Source organism: Artemia franciscana, chromosome 21 (genome assembly GCF_032884065.1).
Source record: "Artemia franciscana chromosome 21, ASM3288406v1, whole genome shotgun sequence".
NCBI classification, from domain to species: domain Eukaryota; kingdom Metazoa; phylum Arthropoda; class Branchiopoda; order Anostraca; family Artemiidae; genus Artemia; species Artemia franciscana.
Genome location: NC_088883.1, coordinates 15,100,530 through 15,126,656, shown reverse-complemented (window position 1 = coordinate 15,126,656; position 26,127 = coordinate 15,100,530). Strand labels below are relative to the sequence as shown.

General features: G+C 36.5%; 2 protein-coding genes across 3 annotated transcripts in view; one reads left to right on the top strand and one right to left on the bottom strand.

The window, feature by feature from the left end:
• The window catches only part of LOC136040630 (solute carrier family 25 member 44-like), a 58,357-nt gene extending 50,828 nt beyond the window's left edge, over positions 1–7,529 (bottom strand). Inside the window, exon 1 of one of the 2 annotated variants that reach the window (XM_065724906.1) lies at positions 7,442–7,529. The gene's annotated coding sequence lies outside the window, so the exon portion shown is untranslated. The remainder of the gene's footprint in view (positions 1–7,441) is intronic. The other variant, XM_065724908.1, reaches the window with a different exon arrangement.
• Positions 7,530–10,018: 2,489 nt separating this feature from the next.
• Positions 10,019–26,127, top strand: part of LOC136040896 (uncharacterized) — a 75,648-nt gene continuing 59,539 nt past the window's right edge. Inside the window, exons 1-2 of the mRNA XM_065725311.1 lie at positions 10,019–10,119; positions 12,830–13,237. The gene's annotated coding sequence lies outside the window, so the exon portion shown is untranslated. The remainder of the gene's footprint in view (positions 10,120–12,829; positions 13,238–26,127) is intronic.

The window sequence follows — 26,127 nt, the reverse complement described above, 5'->3', positions numbered from 1 at the left end:
TATATATATATATATATATATATATATATATATATATATATATATATATATATATATATGTATGTATATATATATATATATGTATATATATATATACATATATATATATATATATATATATATATATATACATATATATATATATATATATACATACATATATATATATATATATATATATATATATATATATATATATATATATATATATATATATATATATATATATATATATATATGTGTGTGTGTATTTTTTTTCTCAAAAACGCCTGGGGAGATTTGGTATCTTGGAAAATTTTCACATAAAAACAATCAAGATAGATAAGAAGTCTGAGAGAATTCATTAAGAGCCTTAATGTTGATTTATGCAATGCTTAAACCACCAAATGTGATAAGATGTGAAAATTGACAACCTGGACCATTAGTTGCAACAACACCAATACAGGCAGCTAAAGCAAAGAGCATTGCTAAATTGTGTGAAGTAATCAAAACCAAAAGTGAAGAATATAGACAAATACAGTTAGAAGATATGCAACAGCAAGTATCAAAACATTTCAAAAATGGAAATGAAGAGTAAAGACACAGGCAGTTAGAAGATAAACAGAAGCAAAAATTATAGCATGTCAAAAATTAAAATGGAGAGCAAAGACACTGGCAGTTAGAAGATAAGTAAAAACGAGAATTAAAGCATGTCAAAAATGAGAGTGACAAGCAAAGACACAAACTGTTATAAGGCATGCAACACCAAGCATGTGATCCTCAAATTCGGAAATGGAAATCTTCCTAAAAATATTTGTAATGATATTGAATTACTGGAAGACACAATTGGCAATTTAATTGAAGAAGTTTTTGCAGAATGTTTGTCCAAACAAAGTTTCAATTTAATGAGGGATCAAGTTATTTTAGCTTTGATCAACAAAGAAGCTAGTAAAATAACTGCAAAATTGTCAATTGTCTCCCAGGAGAATACTAATCATATTGCTTCAGAATTCCTCAGTTCGATTGAAACTACAGAATTACCAATACATAACTTAAAGATTAAAAAATACAATAGCTATGCTTTTGCATAACATAGGTGTTTCTGGTGGGATGTGCAATGAGATGTGCCTTATTGTTACTGAATTATGTGAAAACATAATTGAGGCAGATATCTTTACTGGGGAAAACCAGGAAAAGAAGTTCACATATCTCAAGTTGCATTGGACTCTAGTAAACGTTAACTTGGATGTAGACTTTCAACAACATCAATTTCCACTTCAATCCACATTTGCCATGATAATACATAGGTCATAAGGGCTTGAATTTTTTGACATTGACCTTAGTTCTTCAGTGTTTATCATGGAACATGATACATGATACATGATATAGGGCTATGCCTAGTTAAATATGCATTAGAAGAATTAAGATAAAGTATCATCCACCTAGTTAGAGAAACTGAGTAGGCTCTCATGCAGAACTATATCTAGTTATTGGGCAATTTTCTTTTGATTTTTTAATTTCAATTGTTTCTCTAGTTGCATAATGTCTTGTTTGCTTAAAATGACTTTTCAATTAGCTAACTAGTTGGGTAATCTATGCAAAACTTAAGTATGGTTTGATATGATTTTTACATTTTATTGTATTTATGGTGGAAACAATGTTTTTCTATTTGCCTACACTGATGATATTGTGAATCTAAGTTGCACCTTTTTAGGAAGTAAGAGAACTTTTTCTAAACTCCAGCATCAATATCAGCAAATTGGTCTGAATTTTAATGTTGATAAAACTGTAACAATGGCTTTAAATCTTAAGGGGAACTCTTACATGCAACTTGAACATTCTAAAACATCTATTCTACTTTCTGATAGCCTTATTCATCTTGGTATACCCATTGGAAGAAGTATTAAAGAAACCATTAAGCTTGTAACTTAAAACCAAGAACTTAACTCTGTAACTTAGAATCAAAACAATAACAAATACATGTGGTTGCATAATTTTGAACCCTGGATATATATGTATTAAACTGTGAGATAAAACTGTTTTTCTTTGTTTTTTGCATTTTCTCAGGTCTTGTGTTACCCTAGGTGTTGATTTAAGGGACCTACCTCAGTGCTGTGATTGATATATTTAGACTTTTGGGCAATTCATTTTAATTTCAATTCTCCAGGGAATTGCACATCTTCCCGTTCTTCATTAAGCGATATCAGTGTTGAATTTTTCCGCCCAGCGTTGCCGCTCATTCTGAAATTATGGCGTCCAATAGCTCAAAACGCCTAAAACCCGCAACACCCGAAAAAGGAGTCGATAAGTGTGCTGTCTCTGGTTGTGTTCTGAGTGAGTCCTCGCCAGCCATTCAGTGTGATGAATGTGATAAATGGCTCTGTGCAACATGTCTAGGAATGAGTACAGCCGAATACAACATTTTCTGCAAAATGAATGAAAGACTTGGAAGTATTTGGACATGCCCATTATGTAAAACAGGTTCCAGTAAGCCTGATGTTCCAAATATAGTGAAAAGCACTCTCGAATCCCATTGTAGTGAAATGCGTGACATGTTTGCTGGTTTCAGATCTGATATGCAGACTTCTTTGGACACTGTGAGGGCTCAGGTGGAAACGCTTGAGACGGCTATACAATCAAAGGTTTCCATAGATGATGTGCAGAAACTTGTGGAAAACTCTATAACTACCCGTCTCGAAACAGACGTCCGCAAAATAGTGAGACAAGAGCAAGACAGAAACAGAAGACGACTTAATCTGATTGCCTATGGCGTTCCTCTGCAAACCAACGATGCTCAGTTCATCTCAACTTACTTAAAAGATGAATACTCAATTAATGTCGGGGCTATTACTAACTTGAAACGTCTACCTAATGGTAAGAATGCAAATACCATAGACAGACCCAACCCAATCCTTTTTTCTATAAATGATTACAAAATAAAAATTGATATATTGAAGGCCTCAAGAGAGAGGAGGGGGAGTATCTCATTCTTTGCTGATGCATCCAATGAAGACTGCCAGAGAAGGAAAGAACTAATTGAAGAGATAAAGAGGCGTGCAGCAGCCGGTGAAAAAAACCTTGTCATCCATGATGGCGCCATCGTGTCAAAAAACGTGATCCCCCGGGGGGAGGGAGTCCTTCCCCCCCCTTGCTCGATGGTTCACTAGACTTACCCATATCCCTTGTAAATAGTGTAAATAATGCATCAAGCCTAGCCAGAAAGACTTCTATAAGTTCAACCTTTGTTTCCGCGGCTTCGGTTTTGAGCTCTGTCTCTCCATCAAGTGCTGCATCTGATTCGTCTGAGACCAACTACGTCACTGCTAGTTCGGGCGACAAAAATCCATATCAGAGTTCAAAAGCCAGAACTAGCAACAGCCCAGTCGGCCAAAGAAAACGGATGCAACTAAGAATATTATATACAAACATTGATTCTTTAGTGCCAAAACTCTCAGAACTAAAAGTGTTACTTTATGAAAAGGATGTAGATGTTTTCTGTGTTTGTGAGGCGTGTCCTAAGAACTCTTTGACCAAATTGGAAGACGCACATATTCAAATCCCTGGATACTTACTCCTGAGCAACCTAGATAGTAACCTGTGTCGAAGAGGAGTGGCTATCTACACTAGGCTTGGAATTAAGGTAGATAAAATTGATTTTTCTATTTCTCAACCTACTAATACTTGGGTGGAACATGTATTAGTTAGACTTCTAATTGGATTTGAAATTGTGAATATTGGTGTGCTTTACCGTAGCCCATCAGCTCCAAACCAACTAGTATCTCACCAAGCAGTTTCTAACGTAATACAGATCTTATGTAATCTAAATTCATCACTTGTGCTTTATGGTGATTTTAATATGCCAGAAGTTCGTTGGTCTGAAGGTATTGGGTACTCACCCCCTAATAACCCCTCCTACACAACCATCCAAACCCTTGCTGACAACTTCCTAACTCAGATAATAATGCAACCCACTAGATTTAGACATTCACAACAACCATCATTACTTGACCTCCTTATTACAAATGACCCTGAGAGGATTACTTCCACTTGTTACCTCCCAGCTATTGGTGCAAGTGACCACATATGTATAATGAATGACATTAATATTAACCATAGTCGTGATGGTAAACTTAAGAGAACTTTTACCAATTATGCTTTAATCCGTGAAGAACTAGCTAATATAAATTGGGATGAGGGATTATCAGATGAGACAGACATTGAATCTAGTTGGAATCGTTTTAAGTCTACTTTACTAGGTGCATATAGGAAGCATACAAAGGTTTATTGGTCAGATAAACCAAAGACTCTTCCATACCTTCCCAGGAATATTAAGAAAATTATCAAAAAGAAAAATAGAGCATGGAATAAATACCTAAAATGCAAGTGTGACAACCATCACAACAAATTCGCCATGCTCCGAAACAAGCTGAGAAACATGACAAGAAAAGTTATCCAAGACCATGAAGAATCTATCGCAAATGAGTCAAAGAAAAACCCAAAAAAGTTCTGGCGCTATGTTACAGCTAACAACCCTTCCCGTCGACGCACCAACAGGCTAAAAAAATCAGATGGCTCCAGTACTACTGACCCGAAAGAAATCGCTGATTGCATGAATGCCAGCTTTTGCACAAACTTCACCTCTAAGCCACCTGACATTACACTCCCAACCATACCTCCTGTAACAGTACACAACCCAATGTCCCCTGTAATCATTACTCAAGAAGATGTATTTAAAATACTAAGAAGTTTAAACTCCAACAAAGCTGCTGGACCTGATAATCTCCACCCTCGGCTTTTGATAGAATCTGCTGCTCACATTTCCCTCCCCCTTTCCAGAATATTCAACATGTCCCTGGCCAAAAAGTCAGTACCAAATGATTGGAGAACAGCAAATATTATACCAATTTTTAAGAAAGGCGACAAGGATAACCCAGGAAATTATCGACCAATAAGCCTAACCTCAGCCATTTGCAAGATTATGGAAGGTATCATTAACCATGCTCTTATAAATTATTTAGAAGAAAATACACTTATTAGCGATAGACAACATGGATTTCGCAGGGGCAGGTCAATCGACACCAACTTTATTCAATCATATGATCATGCAACTAAAATTTTGGATATGGGTAAACCGGTAGACATTATCTTACTTGACCAAGCCAAAGCCTTTGACAAAGTTGAACACTCATACCTGTTGCTGAAGCTTAGAGCTTATCAGGTGCATGAGGATGTGATTGATTGGATTGGAGCATTCCTAACTGGCAGATCTCAACGTGTCATGATCTACACTGATAATGGCGATCCAGTTTTCTCCTCCACTTCCCCGGTTATAAGCGGCGTCCCACAGGGAACCATCCTTGGGCCAACATTGTTCAGCATATATATTAACGACTGTACAACTTATCTATGCAACCTTTTAACATTATATGCTGACGACTGTAAGCTCATTGGACCTGCTGAAACTGAAGAAGAAAGAGCCTGCATTCAGCTGGACCTTGACAGGCTATCCTCTTGGTCATCAACTTGGGCCCTACAATTCAATGCAACAAAATGCAAGGTACTGCACTTAGGGCACAATAACCCCCACCATCCCTACCATATAGGGTGTGATCAGTTGGAAGCAGTTGCCGAGGAAAGAGACTTAGGCGTCATTGTGGACAAAGATTTAAAATTCCACAGCCACACTCAGGCTCAGGTTGCAAAAGCTAATCGAGCTCTCGGACTCATTAAGCGCTCTTTTGTAGCCAGAAAGTCATGTGTGGTTATAAAACTTTATAAATCCCTTGTCCGTCCCCACCTTGAGTTTGGCTTGACTTTGGCCTTTCCCCAAAATAAAATGGACACAAGAGCCCTTGAAAGTGTCCAAAGGAGAGCAACCAAACTGGTCCGTGGCTTAAATAATGTCCCTTACCAGGATCGCCTAGGATCTTTGAGACTTCCAACCCTCACCTATCGAAGATATAGAGGAGATGTGATCATGGCACGCAAAATTTTCAAATCCGGTCACCTGAACCAGATCTTCACCCCCTCTTTGGCTAACAATTCAAGAGGTCACAGTCTTAAGCTTCACCTGCCTGGATGTCGGAGAAGGGAACGACGTGGTTTCTTTTCCATTCGGGTGGTCCACCTCTGGAATAGCCTATCCGAGTCTACCATCCAAGCTGAGACACCCCACTCCTTCAAGGCTGGAGTCGACAGGGACTGGGAGAGGGCCGAGTGGAGGCTGGACTGGGAAGCTAAGCCAACATAATTACATCACTCACCACCAGCGAGAACTACAGGAGGATCTACCACCTTATCTCACTGGCAAATGCGATTTAAGGTAATTTAAGGTAAGGTAAAACCATGCTAAACAGATTCAAATTATATATGCTTTGCTTACATCTAATATCACAAATCTTAGTTGGCTTTACCTTTCCAAACTTTAAAACAGTCTAATTGTGCCCTATCTTCTTGCTATGTCCTCTATTTTGAATTTTTTTTTCTGCTTCAAATAAGAAAAATATTAACCAAATATAGGCTATTTTAAATTTGCCAAGTATCTGCTCCATCTTCCTCCTTGGACCAGTAATTGTTCTCTGTTACAAAAATTTAAATTGATTCTGCCTGTAATCATTATTGATAAAAGAGTGAAATATTTCAAATCCACCACCAGAAAACTTAACCACTAGTAGTCTTCCCTCTTTGTAGTTATTTTTGTGTTTGTTGATTGTAATCTCTCTTTTTGTTGATTGTTTATTTTTTTTTTTGTCTTACTGTCACTAGTGCTACAACCCTCTTTTGTTTTGTTGACAGGTCAGAAATAAATTGAAATGAAATAGACATTTTTTAGACATTATCTATTGGGTATATTCCCATTTTTCAGCATAGTAAAATAACCCTTACCTAAGATTTTACCACCAAGTAGAAAAATGGTGAATAGGTCTAGGCCTACCAGCAGGATCAGTAAACATGGTTCATAGCTTAGAATTATAGGGACCAAGGCATTGAGGGAGGGAGATAGGGTATAACTAGGCATTAAAGGGATGCAATGGAATAAATATTTTGTTGTTCATATGGTTGGAATACAAATAAATTGATGATACCACTGGTTGCCATTTGCTGCTTCTGAACATGATAATTCCATTTCTTGCTAATTACATTTTAAGCCTTTTAGAACCCTTGAAAATAATAATTTCATTCTATATTTTTCAACAAAAAATACACTATAAAACTTGTTTCAAACTTACTAGGTCATTCTAGAACTTATTATACCCTCTTTAAGAAAAATATGAAATTGAAAAGTAGACTGTGAGTCTAGGCCTAGCCTACTCTTTTATGTGACTAGACTATCCTTGTTCAGAAATGGAATTTTCACCAACATTATCTGTCTCCTAACAAACATGAGTAAAAATAGAATTTTACGTTCAGGACAATGCCAATTGATAGGTTTATATCAGAATTTTGCATCAAGACAACTTACATCATAACCTGTCTCCTGTCTGTAGCAAAATTTTAAAGAGTCAGCCGTGTTCTTTTACTTGTCTTATTCACTGTTTGCACTTCATGATGGGAAGTTTTCCGTTATGGTAGACCAAAAATCCGTAAAATTCCGACGACAGAGAACGAAAAATCCGTAAAATTTTCCGTTAAAAAATCATAAAAATTCACAAAAAAAAATCTGCTCAAATAGAACTCTTGTGGTAAGCAGTTATTACAAGCAGAACAGTATGGTCTGTTGAAACATGTCCTGGAGTTCAGTGCTGCCCTTGAGAAAGATTCCACCAGATCCGTGGGCGGTCAAACGAGAAAAAAAAGCTAAAAATTCCATTTATTCACCTTTTGAAAAAGGTGGTGTGAGCGGGATAGATAAGAGGGCTGGGAAAATGATGCAATGGCTACTTGCATTTCACCTAAAATATCGTCAAGCCGAACTGCGGATCCCCTTTTTGTGTTTTTAATGCAACTAATGACACCCCCCCCCACAAAGATACCAAAAGAGTTTTAAAACCGATGTTTAACACTTTATGGATTTTTTTTGTATAGTCCAAAATGTCGCGGAGCATCTCGTTGTCTGTAAATTACTAAATGAATCCCGCAACTATCTCATTGTGAAAAAGAACACAACTTCATGAAATCAGATGTGTTAGTGACACTTTTGCTTGAGTTTGACTAGAGTATATCTCGGAACGCTCGTTTATAAGTCTATAGACTTCAATTCCTATCTGATCGTACTAGCTCAAACATGCAATATTCTGCTAAGTGATATACAAATCAGCCTGTTGTCTAAATTAGTATACAGCTAGGCTAACTCAGTAAAAATTATCCTTTTATCGTGATAGACTACGATCTTTAGTTACTTCGGGCTGAAAGAGCTCGACGGATTTAATGTTTATGTACGGTAGACTTATTAGAACTCATGAAAGCCAATAAATCGGAAGCTACCTGCTTTGAAAGCCTCTAAATTTTGAGAAAATACGCGCTTAGTGACTAGAGCGGATACAAATACAGATTAACTATAATATATAATGCTGTATAAAAAACAAACAACCATTTTTTGGGGTACTGGGATACAATGAAAATTAGCTACCACTTCATGTCGGCGACGGCATCAGCTCCAGAAACAAGAGCTTCACGTTGTATACTAGCTAGTGTTTGACACTCTTCAACCGTCATGTTTGCTTTGACTGAAATGATTCTTTTGGTTAGCTTTTTTTCAGGATGATCGATTCGTAGTGAACGTTTATCCTTCTCATCCCTGCCTTCGCTTGCATCGCAGTCCTTAGCGAGATGGATGAGAGACGATTCCAAGAATCAGTTTTGATGTTTTTTAGGACAATAAAAAATGTTCAATGACGGCTTACAAGAATGGTAGCGAAAGCAAATACCTAATCACGACCATGCCGTTTGCAAACCTTGGACTTCCTGTGGGAGTATTGATATCGGAAATCTTTTTCCAGAAGCCCTAAGTTTCAGTACTTTTGGGGAGGTCTGAGACCAGCATTTCCCGCCACTTGTCATGAAGGATTTTAGCATTCCAGTTCAGAAGTTCGTATTTGAGATGAAATTTTGATAGTTCTGTTGAAGCTGTCGAGTCGGTGGCCATCACAGGGTTTGACAGATCAGCGTATACGAACATTTCGTCGTCAAATACGAATCTTCGCTGTATCTGCTTAATCTCCTCGACGTAAAGACAACGGGCTGACAAATACACAAAATTAACAGAAAGGTCTCCAGTGCAAGTTCTTTGGTTTGGCTGCAACGTCTCCAAAGATTCATAGGCGAGTATCCCAAGATATACCTCTTTCAAAGCAAAGTATTCCCTGACATTTTCAGGGTTCAACTCTAGCACAGACGTCCCTTTGACATAGGCTGCCTTCATAAGGTTTATTGAAAATCTACGGATCAGCAGCTTTACTTCTGGCTGAATGATGGAAGAGCGGCTTTTCGCTCTAAAAGATTTTGTTAAAATCATTGAATAACTCCAGAAAATAGCTTTCAAATTCCAACTCGATTCTCAGAAGTGGATTAGCCAACTCCCTGTATATATAAATTGCAGGAATCAACTCGACCTGATGACTCACTGCATAGCTTACGGTTGCTTGAAAAGTTGATACGACTTGATCGTTTTAACCCCAAACTGGTTTCTGGACCGGAGTCGGTGAGCTAATAAGTCCAGGAATCAACTATGGTTGAAAAATAGTTGGAATGGAAAACAACAAAGAAGCAACAGTAAAGATTAATACTTAAAAAGATCAGTATGATTTGAGAATAAAAACAACTAAGTTCAATTCTTACGTAAAATCTTAGAAAATCCGGAAATACTACAGATCAATTTCTCATCCGTCGAAGGCCCAAAAATCCGTGTTTGACGGTAAAATCCCTCAAAGTGGCACGCTGGTTTAATACTTATCTCACTAATCCGAGCGTTTTACGAGACGCACATGACGTTAGAGGTTACTCGGATTACCCCCTCGAACGCTCAGGATTACTTGTCCGTGGGCTTGCACTTTCTAACCCCGAAAAAAAAAAAATTATTGAGTACAAGTGACGTCAATGTTACATATTTTTTTAAATGGGTAAACATGTGAAATCGTTAAGTCTAGAGAAAAGACAAGGAAACTGTAAATAGTGGAAATAATCTTAGATTTTCAGTGGCCTGTAAGTAATATTATGCATATTCCTTAGTTTCTAAAGGGTTTTTGGTGCTCTAGGCCCGTCTTGCATAGGCTAAGCTTCATAAGGAGTCAGAAGAAAAGTTTTTTTTGTTATTAAAAAGGTTAGTTCTTAGGAAGGCAGTTTCTAGTTTCTAAACCAGCCTATAATTTTTATTTGAAAAAAAAATTGAATGATTAGGCCAATACCTAGCCTTTTATATAGTCCATATTTGTTTAGATTGCAATTTAAACTGGATTTTTAAGGTAAAGTAGGGGTAAAATTTTACTTTAGCTACTTTTGGCTATCTTTGAAAGAGGTTTGGCTAGGAAAATAAAACTTTCAGGGATGTGTCTACAGGCTAAAGTATACCCCAGGAAGGTATTTTGAAGTACCTACTTCTACTTCTTTTCCTTCTAGAGGGTCCTGAAATTTTTGGGTGCCTTGTTTTTTGGTTATCAGTTTCTTTGTCTCTGGCCTTAGTTCTGAAAAGACAATTCCTGTTGACTAAGCAGAACTTTAAGCCAAAATACTGGTTTTTTCTAATTTTAGATCTTTTATGCCACCTCATTTTAGGTTAAATGTATGGCTTATATTATTTATTCTCCATGATTTTTTTTTTTATTTCATTGATGTCAGTTGCTTTCTGTTAAAAATACATTTATTTTTTTTTACATCAAGCTTCTTCTTTTGTGAAAAAATTTGAACTGTTTTTCTTTTTATATGTTGTACAAAATGTAAAGGAATACCTGGCCCTTCATTTCATAGATTCAACTAAAAGTCTTTGAGGCATCTTATATCAAAATACATCTGATACATTTTAATGGTTTTTTTAGATGACATAGGGCACCATTTTAGTTTTGCATTTCCTTTGCTAAAAATTAGTCTTAAAAAGTGCCAAGTTTAGAAAGTTATGTTAATATTCTTCTTTCTGATCAGTATAATTGTTTTCAAAATTCCTTCTGTTTAAAGCATTTTAGAGAGATTCTGAGCCAACTATGCATATATTGTTGTCACAAATGATTTTTCTCAAATGGACTGGTGGAAAACAAATAGAACATATAATTTCTCTTTTTTTATTATTTCTAGACTAGAATATCACAAAACTAAACATTCATATTGCTGATTATATCTTAAGTAAATATGATCCCTGATGGAATTTTGTTGATACCTGTCTAAAAATTTATTTGTCTTAATAAAATACATATTGTTTGTAGGACAGCAGTGAAAAATGGGAGCAACTATGACTTGAGTTTTTTTTTTTCAATAGTTACTTTTTCAAAATAATGTTTGTTCTCTGGTGACATTTGTGTTCCTTACTAAGTGGCTGGCACTCTAGGTTGAGAATCCTTTATCCCAAGAGCACATGTTTAATTCCTGGCATTAGCAGTTTATTTGGTTTGGGACAAAGGTCAGTGATGTAACTCTCTAAGTTCAGCCAGAATTGGCCCAAACTTAACAGGTTACCTAGAGAAATCTGGGGTCAGTAAACAGGAAGGGCATGCAAAAGCATAGGATGACTGGCCCCTAGCTTCCTATTGCACTTCCTGGTCCTTTACTGGGCTTCTTCTTAGCCTTAGAAGCTTTCTTTTAAACCCATTAAATGTAAGTACAAAGGAAGAAATGCCAGTAAGGTGGTCCTTCCTTTTCAGTGAATTGTTGATGTACAGACAAGAGTGTAGGTCATAAGAGGTGGCTGGTGAATGTTTTGCAAGGTTTAAAAATTTTGGGCAATTGCTCAGGTTGGCAATTGAGCACAAAAGTAAAATTTTGTGAATGGTTTTCTTTGTGAATGTTGTATTTATGTAATGTCAAGCATTTTAAAGTTAATCTTCATTGTTTTGTTTTAATTGCCATGGCCCTAGGACTTTAGTGTGTTAAAACCTACTTATGTCCATCCATTTTCTTTTAAACAGAGAGAATTTCTATGTTTCCTAGCTTCAATAAATGTATATGCAATTTTAAGACCAGGGTTACAAAGTAGGTCAAAACTTGCAAATGGAACTGTGGTATGACTAATTAATTTTTAAGAAATGTATATCAATTTAAAGATTAAAAAAATCATGTAGAAAAAAAAACAAGACAAGTAAATAAGTAAATAAGTATCCCTTTACAACCATTTAATGAAGTGTAGATCATCCCTAAGATTGAAATGAACAAAGCTTCAATTATGACTCTGTTTTCTTTAAACAGACTGAAGGGGCAAACCTCCAAGCTCTGTCAAATTCAATTGACAAACGAATGACAAATTGACATGACAAATTACATCTCACTTTTGGTCTCTTTCCTTTTCCATAGGAACTTTCTTTGGATTTTTTTCAGCCAAGTAAAACAGTAGGGACAGGATCAGGTATAAGTGACCTTCCACTTAGCCTACATACCCAGGGGAAAATCATGCAGCTATACTAATAATTGGTAAATTTTTTGTTGTTCTTATTTTTGATTTACAAATAAAGTGAACAAACCCCTTGATGTCTTTTTTATGTTGTTTACAAACATAATAAGTGCTTCAGTTGCAAATTTTTTAGCTCTTGAAAATGACCAAAATACACCCAAATAGTTTTTGGGCATAAAAAAGCTTAAAACATTTGTCTCAAACTTACTGTTTCATTATTAATCCATTTTTTAAGTGTTGTATAATCTATGAGTACTGACTTTCTTCAATCAAGTTGGATTAATAAGTTTTATAATATTATGCTGTTTTTCTTGTTCTTAGAAATTTCTTCTTTGATCCTTGCATTTGAAAATGTGAGCCCCAGAAGAATGTTGAATACAAGCTGACAACAAAAAATTACAAATGCAGAAATATGCAGAAAAACAGGTCAACCTCCAGTCATTGAGTTGCTGAAAAGAAGGTGGTGGACATACCTGGGACACGTTCTTTGTATGGAAGAGAGCTGCCTTCCTCAAACAACCTATGAATGGAAGACAGATGGTAGAAGAAAGAGAGGCCGCCCCAAAAATACATTGAGACAAACACATGACCAAGATCTGAGGACGGCCGGCACCTCACTAATACCTGTTTGGGAAGACATCATCACTGCAGCACCAATGCAAGACAAATGGAGAGGCTTTGTTGGCGCCCTATGCGCCACTAATGGCTCTGGAGGAACTAAGGTCTAAGGTAAGTTTTCTTCTTCTTGATGCAAAATTTTCGACTAAAGTATGTGGTTTTCGTCATTTTTGACAAAATAATGTATGTTTTTCACTGCCAAAATTTGTTAGGTTAAGTAAGGTCAAAAAGTGCTTAGACTTGAACTAGCAATAAGAGCAATTATTATATTTGTAAAAAACATACAAAAATGCATCAAGTGGTATATTCACTTATTTGTAATTCAAAATATGAACAACAAAAAATTTACCCCTAACATGCCAAATTTGCAAATATATAGCCCAAAATTATATATATTTCCAAAATTTATATATAATTATATATTAATTATAATATATTTCCAATGTTTTCTGCCACCTTTTACTTGTTTTTCCAGTTCTTGTTTTGCCACAGTTGCTTCAATTAACAGGTACGAGGGTTGAGGGATAGATTGGCAGAATCAATGGAAAATATGCAATTTCAGCTATAGATTTCCATATTAGGAGGGTTGGGGCTAAAGTAGAGCAGGGCTGCATGTAGAATGTGTTGGCTATAATTATTATGTAAATTACAAAGAATCATCTTTTTTTAAACGGTTTCCTTCTATAGATCTACAGGTCCTTCTCTTGGCTTATACCACATCAAGCATTATATAACCAGAGAAAAATAAGTAGCAAAAAGCTATATATACATAAGCACATGTTATTTAACAATGACTTCTCCAGTGCTTAACTATGACCCCTTAGTAATATTGACAAGAAATGAGTTATAGAAAAAGTGAAATTTAGTGGAAATGACAATCAGGAACTGGATACTGGCTCAAGTGGGCCAAGAAAAGGGCTATATAATTGGAGTTCAAAAAAGGGGGTGATTTTTTAGTGAAAAAACACTTCCCTGGCTAATTTAGGACTTTAAATTGATTAGCCTACTGAAATTTTTCTATTCTATGCAATTGAAATAACTTTCCCTTTTCAGAGCATTAAGACAATTTATCACAATAAAAAATATCCAAAGCATCTTGAATGGAATGACTAAAAAAGCAAATAACAACCACAATTTGCAATCTTACAATTAAACTTCTTGCCACACAAATTGTATTAGGCTACCCAGCTCTGAAATAATTGCTGAAGGTGTATATGCCTGTAAAATTAGAAACAGGCCCGAAGCCCCAGCCTCTTCCTTGTCAGAACTTAAAGCAATAATATAGGCTATTTTACATGTGAAAAATGTTGTTATTCTCGTAGTTATTCGTGCCGTTTCAAGTGACACGTGGCTGGATATATATTTGCTGTTATCTTTTAGGGGTTAAACCCCCATAAGTGGAAATCCCATTGGACAAGTAAAAGAACATGGGGTGAGAAAAACAAACACTACAACATTGACTTGAAACAGAAGGTGCAGTCATATCGGTAGCCGAAGGTTTGGGCAAAGCGATTTTACAAACAGATTCTCGATTAGAACGTTTCTCAAGAACAATTATAAATCATGAAATTGAGCAAAGAAGAAGCAAAACAAAACAAAAATAACAAATGCCCATGGATTTCCAATTTAATTTGCATATACTGATATTTATTCCTTAAGGTCTGAATAATTTTTTTTTTTATAAAAATCAAAAAGTGAAAGAATTGAAATGTATACTGTTTTCAGTAAAATACAAATTGTGTTCTGGTCTTGAGAACGTATGGGAATTGTCAGCCCTATCATGCTAATTTTTGCTCTGACTTATTTTTTATATGCAATTTTGGTTTGTTTCGGGTTTAATTTATTTATTGTTGGCGATTTGTCATAGTTTTACTCTTGGAAGATTATTTGACTTTATTTCTGCTCATTTTCGGTTTACTAGAGCTCTTAAGTTTTCTTTGAAAAACTTGTTTTGTGGAAAAGATTTAAAATCAATTTCTAATTGTTGTTTATTGAAACAGTAATTTTCACAGGAAAAAAAATCCACGACTTACCCTTGAAGATCTAACTTAATAAATAAGCCATTCTTGGGATGTTTCTTTGTCATCTTTTTGAAAATCCTCATGATTATAGCTCGTTTTGATTTAGTTCAGTCCTTGCCTAAATACTCTTTGAAAGCTTCACCTTAATACTCTTACCCTGCCTAGTAGCTATAGTTGTAGTAGAAGTAAATGGCAGTATGTGCATAGCACATTTGGTTTCTTCAAAATTCCCTCCAACACACACTGAAAGTCTAAACTCAATACCATAGACCATTCCTGAAGCATTGATGATATGTTTTCATGACCACCAGTAGGGGCAACGTATGTTCCAATTTGTTCAGTACAGTTTCAATATTTCCCAAATTTTCCCCTTAATGTCCTTAGTTTTAATAGTAGCAATAACAGTAGTAGCTGTGGAATTGATAGTAGTACCCCTTGCTTTAGTAGCAGTAGTAATAGCAGAAGTATTGACAATAGTAGCAGAAGCGGTAACATTAAGATACAAACATTTTCTTTTGGTTAGCTGAATATCTTCCCCAACAACCCTAGTAAGTTTCAACTTCACACACAAACTGTTCTAAAGTTATTGCTGTTAGGCCCTGTTGACAAAGAGCAAACAAGTAGTGCATTGAGATTCAGTTCACCTTCCTCTCTCTAAATTTCATGAAAATATTACCGTCATACCTTCATCGGGCTTATCCGCCAAAGCCGACGACTAGAACAAGCCGGTTTTATGTCAGATTGACCGACCACAGAACAGATATTTACAGTCCGTCATGTAGTCGAGAAAGCCAGAGAGTTTTGATAGAAAGCAATCATCGCCTTTGTCGACTTCCTAGCTGCTTTCGATTCAGTCGACCTGGACGCCCCGTGGAGCATCTGAAAGTCCATTCGGCCGCCAGATAAGTAATGCAGACTCTTCGAATCACTCCATCACGAAACAGAGAGCTGTGTCCGAGTCAACAGGTGACGTTGCCCGTTCTTCCAAAGCTGTAGAGGGGTTCGGCATGGTTGTGCTATTGTGCCCAAACTGTTCAACCTCATCATAGATTACTTCATGGCAAAGACAACCTAATGCTTAGACTTTGACTTAAATTTGGCGATCACATCCTCTCAGACACTGACTTTGCCAATGGCCTGATGCTCATGACGGAATCTATGGACCGACTGGGGGAAGCTCTGCACATCCTACAAGAAGTAGCTGCAAAAGTAGGACTACAGGTCAACTGGGACAAAACCAAGAATGTGGTCGTTGACCCATCCTCTAGCATCACCAACCCTCAGTGGCCCTGGACCAAACAACTACTGTCAACGTGGTTCAGCAGTTTACGTACTCGGGATCTGTCATTGCTGCTGACGACTCGCTTTTCCCTAATCTACAACTAAGAATAGTCAATGTGTCTGCTGCCATGGGGAGGTTAAATCGTCACCTATGGCGAAAAAAAGTATTAGTCGAAACACGAAGTTGCGAATTTTCAACGCTCTGGTCGGGTTGGTAATTCATCATAGAACAGAAACCTGACCGGCCACAGTCGCAGCTCTCAATACCGTAGACGTGTTCCAGACGAAAATCCATAGGAGGATGGACGGCTTGAGATGGTTGACTTAGTCAACAACGAGAAATTACTACAGACAACGCAGCAGACACTGTTTTCCATCCAAGTTGCAGAGCGCACTCTATGATGGTACAGTCAGCTCCATAGAATGCCATCACACCTACCGCCAAAAAATCGTGCTGGACTTTAACCCCGCAAAAACTGGCTGGAAACAACCCCACAGCAGACCAAATATCGATGGTCCGGTAGTCTTTCAAAATTCTTGAATTTGGCAAACATCGATGTCCATCGTGCACCAGCGTTATGTGCTAATCGCACCAGTTGGAGGAGGCTGGCATAACTCTCTACGCTGAGCCAAGCCTGGCAGGAGACATAATTCAAAGTAAGTCACATCTTTCAGCATAGTTGTGATAGTTGTTACAGTAGCAGTATTGGCATTATTAGTAGTTGTATTAATTGCTGTTAGTACTAATAGCAGCATTGAATATCCCTCTTTTCCAGTCCCGGAAGTTTCAACTTACTACAATAATTCGTTGCTACGGTACTGCTGATTTCTTCTTTTGATAACCTGTATGTTCGTGCACTTCTTGAAATTCTCCTCTCAATGCTCTTAGCCTTACAAGTAGTCGAAAAAAAGTAGTAGCTGAAGTAGTAGTACTACCAATATATAAAGCAGTGATAGTCATATTACTAGTAGCGTGAAATATTACCTTTTGGCCTGGTGATTTTTCCCTTTGAGTATTTTCTGAAAATTCCAACTTAATTCATAAATCAATCCGTGAGATATGCTCCTTTGATATTGTACATGGAAACAGCGGCTTTTAATTTAGTTCAGGTTTTTCCTTTAATATTGTAAATAGAGCTATCTGGTAGCAGTAGTAATAGTGGGGGGCAGCAGTAAAAGCAGTGGTAGAATGCTAACATTTCCTTTTTGATCATCTTCCTTATCATTTCTTGGAAGTTCCAAATTAATATTCTCAGTCATTCCTGAATTACGACCTTTTGACAATCCGAATGCACATAATATGTTTCGATTTAGTTCAACACTCCCCTTAACATTCTTTGAAATGCTCAAATGAATACCCTTTGTCTTTTTGGAAAGTAAAGTTCAACATGAATACCTTTCTCAATAACCTGTAGCATGTATTAACAATGAACGAATTGCTTAACTTACAGTTCTTGCCCTTAAAAACTGTGGTGAGGTTGACATCCCAAAAGGCATAATTATTAGACCTTTCGACAATGCTGAACAAAAAAGCTCTCTTATAATTTTAAAGGATCTTAGAGCTCCTAACTTCCAATCAATTTAGTCCCGTTTGATCCGAAGTTCATACGACCACCCGCTTCTTAAGAACCACATATGCCCCGGGTTAAAATATAAGTCTTTTTCCTAGGCTATGGGGGCTGTGACCACCCTGAAGGTATTAATGTATGCTTTTCGGACTATTCTGAACAGGTTGACTATCTCACAATTTTGGTGGGATGTCGTTGGGGGAAAAAAGGTGTCTTGAAGGGGGAGGTGTGGGGTTGCAGTCTTCCATCTCCTCTGAATTTATGTGATTTTTTTACTATTTTTTGAACAAGTGACTCATCTCATATTTTTATGAAATGGCATAAAAAGGATGACCTATTTCTTTGACTCTTAAAAAGTGCACTAGAACTTCTTATTTCCATTCCAATAAGCCCCCTCCGAAATTTATAGTACTGTTCTTTAAACAAAAACCTTATATACCCCTGGACATAGCTTACAACCCCTGCCCTTTGGGTTTAGGAGGGGTTGACATCATCAAAGACATATTTAATGGACCTTCCAACTACGCTGAACGAAATTACAATCTCAAAATTTTGCCTCTGTGTGTTTGGGGGAATGATAGAAGTGGGCAGTGGCCTGGCTGCCCTTCAATCACTTTCAAGCATTGAAAGGGGCACTAAAGCTTGCAATTTTCGATCGAAAGAGCCTTATTTGTCATTTTTACAACAACTTCTTCTATAAGGAGTGCCCTGATCTAAGAAAAAAATAGAAAAAATAATCACATTGTGCCAACATCCTTCTTCACTTACGCAGTGCTATTGTGCTGCCTGTTATCTAAAGTGTTTATAGATATCATACATTTTCATAAGTGATTTAAAGTATCTCTTGGTGATTTAAATCGCTTATAAGTGATCTAAAGCGTTTATATGTGATTTAAAGCGTTTAAATGTGGTCTAAATTGTATATAACTGTTCTAGTGCTTTTATGAGTAATCTACCGTTTTTATAAGTGATTTAAAGTGTGTATAAGTGATCAGATACAATTATAAGTGATCTGAAAGCATGTATAACTGACCTAACACTTTTTTAAGGGATTGACTAAAGGAAAATTCCACAACATGAGTTTTCATAGAAAAGTAAGGAGCTCCATTAAACCAAAGATGAGCAGAAATAAAGTCAAATAATCTTCCAAAAGTAACAATTTTAAAAATCAACATCAATAAATAAATTAAATTAGACAGAGCAGGGTTTAATAAATAACTGAGTCAAACTCGAATTAAACATAAGGGTGTTGCATCAAATACAAGCACTTTAAGTCACTTGTAAACGATTTAGGTAACTTAATCATGCCTTAGATTATTTATTAGCTCTATTAGCGCATCAGCAAATTGACTAAATGCTTTGGAAGCACAACGCAAAAGTCTCGAGCAATAATCCAAGGCTTGAGGGTCTAGTTTTATGATATCACCAATCATTCATCGACTGACGATATTCTTATGCAGCGACAAACTTTGAAATTTATAATAAAACTTTAAAAAGTTTATAAATGACAAAATAGAAGCAAAAAAGTACGAATTAATGAAATTGAACAATATGGTCGGCCCTAAGCCCCAGGACTTTGTGGGACTACATATCCCAGGATATGCAGACTTTATGCGGAAAGTTAACATTAGACAGACCAAATTTTTAAATCCCGAAATTCCTGAAAATAATCAGTTAAAATTTAATGAATGGAAAAACAAACGTTAAAAGGTTGATAAATGTTGAAATATAAGTAAATAAGCGTGAATAAGCAAATGTCGAACAGAAAGTCGGTTCTTAGCTCCAGACGGGTCAAGGCCCCGAGTTAAGGACATAGAGGCTTCCCCTTAAAAAGAATGAATGTCAAATCATGAAATTACAGAATATTAATTGTTAGAACTTAATAAATGGACAAAAAAACACTGAAAATTTGATATATGATAAAATATGCAAATAAGCACATATTAAAGAAAGTCTTACAGCATTTTCGCTTTCAAGCCCTAGCAGGGTCAAGACCTCTATAACGAAGCCATAGTTTCCACCTTAAAACACCATAAGTGTCCACCTTAAAAAGTCCAGAACTTTCAGCCCCCCCCCCTAAACAACCTGAAATAGAGCGGGGGAGGAGGAGCCCCGTATGGGTGGAAAGCTCAAAGAGAAGACAAGGCTAAGGATTTTCCTTTTAAACGTCACTCGAAGAAAATATCACGAAGAAGCGTTGATTATCAGTACATTAGCCCTGAAATGCTATGTAACTCCCCTTAAAGCCAAGTAAAAAAGACATTAGTGACACTAGTGCCATGAACAAAATCTCTTTTTCCAGACCATAAAATGCGAAAATTTTAAAATTTTATATATTATAAATTTATATATCAAAAATATTTTTATATATATATATATATATATATATATATATATATATATATATATATATATATATATATATATATATATATATATATATATATATATATATATATATTGACCAGGGCACTTCGTATCGAAGAAGTTGTAATAATCGAAAGTGACTGGAGGGCGATTTGTGCTTTACTGAAAACAAACACTTTTCAAATGTTGTAATTTTTAATTACGTAAATTAAAAATTTTAGAAATTTTAAGGAATAAATAATCAGTATATGTCAATTAAACTGACAATTTACGATCATTTGTTTGTTAACTATTCAGTAAAGCACCAATTTTGGTCTGATCTTGAGAAGGCATGGGGGTTATCAGCCCTGCTAAGGTAATCTCTGCTCGTTCTGAGTTTGAGTCGGCTATTTATTGTAATTTCTGTTCGTTTTGAGTTTCCATAATTTATTGATGGTGATTTGTGGTATTTTTACGCTTGGAAGATTGTTCGACTTTATTTCTGCTCATTTTTGGCTTAGTAAAGCTTTTTACTTTTCTTTGAAAAACTTGTTTGATTGAAAACCTTATTTAAAATCAACCACTTATAGACGCTTTAGATTACTCATAAGCGCTTCAGATCTTTTACAATCACTCACATCACCTTTAAACGGCCTGGATCACTTATGAACGATTTAGATCATTCATAAATGCTTTAGATCACTTATTAAATAAAAAAACAAGTTTTTTGAAAAGAAAGTAAGGAGCGATATTAAAACTTAAAACGAACAGAAATTACTCCGTATATGAAAGGTGCTTTTCCTCCTCGACGCCCCGCTCTTTATGCTGAAGTTTTTTATTCTTTTAAAAAGTAGAGTTGCGAGAAAGAATCAAACTTTAGCGCAAGGAGCGGGGTGTCAAGGAGGAATAGCCCCTTTCATATACAGAGTAATTTCTGTTCGTTTTAAGTTTTAATGTCGCTCCTTACTTTCATTTCAAAAAACTTTTTTTTCTTATTTAATTTCTGAAAGTTTTTCAATTAATGCATGTCTGATTTTGGCTCTCCGTACATAAATTATTAAAATGAAATTTGCATATTAGTTCTTTTTTTGGCTAAATGGCTTTCTCTTAGTTTTGATCAGACGATTTTGAGAAATAAGGGGTGGGGAAGGAGGCCTAGTTGCCCTCCAATTTTTCGGTTACTTAAAAAGGCAACTAGAACTTCTAATTTTTAACGAACGTTTTTATTAGTAAAAAATATACGTAACTTAAGAATTAACTTACGTAACAAACTTTTATATTCTTATATTTTTGATTATATATATGAGGGGGTTGGTCCCCTCGTTAATACCTTGCTATTCACACTAAATCTTGTTTTGTCCCAATTCTTTAAGAATGACCCCTGAATCAGAAAGGCCGTAGAATAAATAGTTGAAATTACAAAAAATAATTTAGCATAAAGAATAAAGTATTTATCTCCTCCTAAATACCTCGCTCTTTATGCTAAAGTATTTTTAGAATCCCTCATATGCGTAATAATCTCTTTTCGTTTTAAATTTTAATGCTTCTCCTTACTTTCAATTGAAAAAACTTTTTCATGTTTATATTTTCATTTTTTTTAATAGTAATGCTAGAAAATCCTGCGCCCTTTTCATTGAATTTCGCTTCCCCCATGAAATATTCCTCCAAGGAAAGATCCTCCCGTATAGCCCCCTCCCCTGAACCCCACACCCAAACCAAAAAAATCCCCCTGAAAACGTCGGTACTCTTCCCGGTAACCATTACTGTATGTAAACATTGGTCAAAGTTTGTAACTTGCAGCCCCTCCCCCAGGGACTGTGGGGGGGGGGGGTAAGTCATCCCCAAAGACATATTTATTATGGTTTTCGACTATGCGGAACAAAATGGCCATCTCAAAATTTTGATCCGTTGACTTTGGGAAAAAAATGGGCGTGGGAGGGGGCCTAGGTGCCCTCCAATTTTTTTGGTCACTTAAAAAGGGCACTAGAACTTTTCATTTCCGTTAAAATGAGCCCTCTGGCAACACTCTAAGACCACTTGGTCGATACGATGACCCCTGGGGAAAAAACAAACAAACAAACAAATAAACACGCACCCGTGATTTGTCTTCTGGCAAAAAATACAAAATTCCACATTTTGTAGATTGGACCTTGAAATTTTTTCTATAGAGTTCTCTGATACGCTGAATGCGACGGTGTCATTTTCGTTAAGATCCTATGACTTTTAGGGGGTGTTTACCCCTATTTTCCAAAATAAGGCAAATTTTCTCAGGCTCGTAACTTTTGATGACAAAGACTAAATTTGATGAAACTTATATGTTTAAAATCAGCATAAAAATCCGATTATTTTGATATATCTTTTAGCATCGAAATTCCGTTTTTTAGAGTTGCGTTTACTATTGAGCCGGGTCGCTCCTTACTACAGTTCGTTACCGCGAACTGTTTGATAAGCACGCTGGATCATTTATAAACGACTTAGATCAGTTATATACGCGCTAGTTTACTTATAAACATGTTTAAGTCATTTATAATTGCTTAAGATCATAAAAACATGATATGGTAAAAATAAGCAACTTGATTATATTACAGCCCTTGCCCTGGGGGTTGGTTTTCAGCCCCAGAAGCATAGTTATTTTCCTTTTGGAATATATAGAAGAAAACAGTAATCTAACAATTTTGATCATATGTATTTGGGGATAAAGGGTATGGGAAGGAGGTTGGATAATAATGATGGAATTTTGGAACTAGAATTTTCGATTTCCAATTGAATGAGCCCACTCCAAAATTTATAGGACCACCCTTTCCACAAAAACCTTACATGGTCACAATGGGCAACTTGCAAAAGTTACGACCCTTGTCCTGGGGGCTCTGGGGGATTTGTAAATCCCGGAGTTATAGTCATTTGGTTTTTGGACTATGTTGGGCAAATTTTATCTCAAAATTTTGATATGATGTATGTCGGAAAAAGGACACGAGGAGAGAGGCTGGCTACCCTCCGGTCCCATTTGTCTCTTAAAAAGGGCACTAGAAATTTAGATTTCTCATCGAATGAGACCCCTCCCAAGCTTATGCGATGGACCCCTTCCATAAGACCTTATATGTTAACAATGGGAAACTTCCATAACTTATTGCACGAGGACACGAGTCTTATAAAACATGAAACCTACGCTATTTATCATTGGATCTATTTTGAAAAAAAGGGCTATCTAAAAATTTGGATCTGAAGCAATCAGAGAAAGGGCCTTGGAAGAGAGTGCTGTTTGCCTTTTGATCACTTTTGAATTTCAAAAAGGGAACTGGAACTGTTCAAATCGAATGAATCTCTCTCGAAGTTTTTACACCCTTTTCATATGAAGTGCCTCTGAAAAAAAAGTATAATAAATAATCAAACATTGAAGCCTTTCTGTTTGTCTGGTTACGTTTTTGGGGTTTCGTGGATAGGGTGATCGTATAAGTCCTGGAGAGGGGATGGAGTCCCCGGATTAAAAAGTATTAAAAATAAAGCGAAGTTCTGGCTTCATATCTGGATCGCCAGGGGTTGCCCAAATGTGGGCCATGTTTTTGATATTAGAAAGAAGATCAAAGAAGAATTCAAGCGGTATCAGCGTATTTCCCAAAGTTACTTCTCAATGGGGACAAGTGATCAATTCCTCTAAGCTGGAACCATCTGCTTCTAGTGATATTATTCCTCTGGTTTCTTGGATTAAGCACTATTCCAGTATTTTCACTGTCATTAACTATGCTGTGCATTCTCGTTTCTCGTATCTCCTTAGTGATTTAGTTCCCTTGAAGCTGAACCGGAAGCTTATGCTCCCAATCTTCTATGAACAAGTGCTTAAAAGTGTTAAACAACTTAAATCGAAGTCTGTTGATCATGATGGTATTGCAGTCTTCCACCTTCGAACGGAGTCGTGAAATTTAGTGTTTCGCCTGCAACTGCTTTTCCAAGTGTGCTTAGCATCCTATCTGGTGCCTGACTCCTCTCTAAGTGGCGAGGTAACCTCGGTTCTACAGCGTGGAAAGGATCCTTTAAGTTGTGATTCCTATAGATCCATACCTGTGGCCTGAAATTTTAGCAAAGTTTTTGAGTATGTTTTGTTACTTTTGTAACAGGAATTATGAATAACAGTTAAAATCAATTTGGATTCAGGTGGCGTATTGGTTGCCAGAATGCCCACCGTGTTTCAACTTCTGTCCTTTTAAAGGCTCAAGGCAGTGGCCCTGATGTCCATTTTTATACCCTGGACCTGTCTAAAGCTTTTGATAGTGTTTCTCATGCTCAAACTAGACCTACGTTCCGCGCGCAACGTGAAGTGTTGCGGCAACCTTTGTCCGGCTTCGCCGACTAAAGTGTTGCGAGAGCAACAGTTTGGTTTTATTTCTTCGCTATCTATCAGTAATCACATGATCAAAGGCTGTTCCTCAGCGTTAAAAAAACAACAACAAAATAAAATCGAAAGAAGGGACTAAATTGACTTTGCAGCCAGTTGAACTTTATCCTTTTCAATCATAGATATCGTGACGGATGAAAACTCGAAATAATATCTTATATAATCTAGTATTTACCATCAAATACTTTGGAAACAAATAATAGATACACCAACTAGCTAAAGTTGCTAACTCCTCATTGCCGAAGGTGATTATTACCTAACAGCTGACTGTTGCTTACAAATCCTCTATATGTCTCACAATTTGTATCGGCCTGGATTTTGTTTCAGTGTTTACCTTACTACTGAAGTTATCAACCCCTTGAAACTTTCAAACTGGTATACCTCATGAAGGAATTTTTGCACCAAAAAATGGATGTTACATAGTTTGATCATCTCATCAGGAGCTATCAATTGCCGTCGAAAAAAAATTCTATCCGTCTTAGTTCAAAAGCTGATTTTTTGCCGTAGGCCAACTTTCTAACGTCACCACTTAGAAAGCAGCAAAGGAAAAGCTCCAATTTCTTTAGCAATGAGATAACTTTTAAAGTTTATTTGGCACATCTGGTACCATTTCTCTACCGCAATCCCAAGTCCGAACAACCGAATGATAAACTCAGCTGAAATCACAAACAGAATTGGCAGAATAATAGATGGCAGCACTTTCGGACCCGTGGGAAAATGCCACATTTTTGCTTCTGTAAATTTTTCTATTTATCACTCAAAGAAGATATATTGGCTGTGGGGCCGGATAACTGCTGCATACATTTAACACTTGTAGATATTAGTCCATCTTCAATTTGAAAGTGGTGCCTGCCTGCTTGCCTGCTAGAACGAAGCTTTCCACTTGAAAGTAGAAACATGGTTTGATGAAACGAAGGCTTGTTTGAACAACTTCAGATGCTCCTCTCTGATATAGGCTATATAACTCCACTTCACTTCGCGCACCATAGGCTCTGGCTCGAGGACAAACAAAAACCATCCGTTTTGGCCCCAGACAAGAGTTCTGCGGAGCTTTCCAAAATGTAATGTCATATTCATCAATCCATCCTGAGGTCCACACTTTCCGTAAAAACCGCACAGGTTAAACCCTTACCAGTTTCCAGGAATAAGCTGAGATCGGTGGCATAGGAAAAAAAACGGGATAAAACCAAAGTGTTGCTCTCACAACACAAGAATGTTTTCCCTTGTCAGTTCTGGAGTCAACGTTTCTGTCATTCGGGTTCTTCAGTTTTGGTATAGTGAATCCCATGTTGGGTTAGAGTTGCATTCGAATTTGTATGAGAATATTCTAATCTGTTCAGGAGTGCGTCAGGGCGGTTTTCTTTCACCGTATCTTTTCAGTATTTGTATACATAG